Source organism: Myotis brandtii, unplaced genomic scaffold (genome assembly GCF_000412655.1).
Source record: "Myotis brandtii unplaced genomic scaffold, ASM41265v1 scaffold708, whole genome shotgun sequence".
NCBI classification, from domain to species: domain Eukaryota; kingdom Metazoa; phylum Chordata; class Mammalia; order Chiroptera; family Vespertilionidae; genus Myotis; species Myotis brandtii.
This window is the reverse complement of record NW_005370777.1, coordinates 3,250,112-3,251,080: the sequence shown is the minus strand read 5'-3', so window position 1 is coordinate 3,251,080 and position 969 is coordinate 3,250,112.

Below are 969 nucleotides of genomic sequence, written 5' to 3'. Positions count from 1 at the left end.
TGGACGCTTGGGCCTCGGACTGACAGGAGCCCAGCGACGGTGGAGTTCAGCCCCCTCACTTCTCAGCTGAACATACAACCGCCTCACATTCCAAGTGGAGCTGTTTTCAAGTGGCTAAAGTCCTGGCAATTCATGCCTCCCAGCCTTTCCCCTCTTGAGTTTCCTCCTTGGGTCAGTTGCAAACTTCACCGAGACACCGAAGCAACTCTGCCCTGGTAGTTCTGCACCGGCCCCGGCCCGGGCCCAGCCGGGCACTCTTCCTTGAGGTCTCTGGGTCCACAGTCTGAGCTCAGGGAGGTCACTCAGAGCCCGTTCCACTGGACAGGTGGGGCAGGGGGGCTAGCTTGAAGAGCTGGAAGAAGATGGCAGAGTAAGAGTTAGTATGAACCAGTGCTTGCTTAGCCAGACTTCCTAAGCTCCCCACTGGGCCCAGGCTGGGCCCCTTCCCCACACCAGGAGGATCCCAGCTGAGGTCCCCTCCCTGCACCTGCACCCAGTGCTCTCCTCCCTGTTCTACCACTGGGGGAAGGGAGCAGCTCACCTGCTCTGGACCCTACCAACCTGGCAGGCTGAGGCAGAGGCGGTGCAGCCTAGGGTGCTGGTGGCTGCGAGCCTTCTCCCCCTCCCTGAAGCATGAGGCAGGGTTACAGCAGCTCACAGCCGCCCCTGGGCACCATGCGTGGAGACACCGCTCTACACTGAGTCACCGTCCGCCCGGGACCTGTGGGGGTTGGGGTGGCCTTGGGCTCCCACTGGCCCCACTGAAGCCAGACTCAGCTTGGCCGACCACCCCCGCTGCCCGAGGGCTGCGCATGCCCCATGGACCTCATCGCCCTCATGAATCGCCGTGGTCTGGCCGTCCCATCCCAGGAAGTGGCCATCCCGATCACCATGGCTCACTCCCTGGTGCAGTTGGGCCTGCCAGCAAGCATGTAGGCAGGAGCTGGGCCTCTGAGGGGAAGGAGGAGG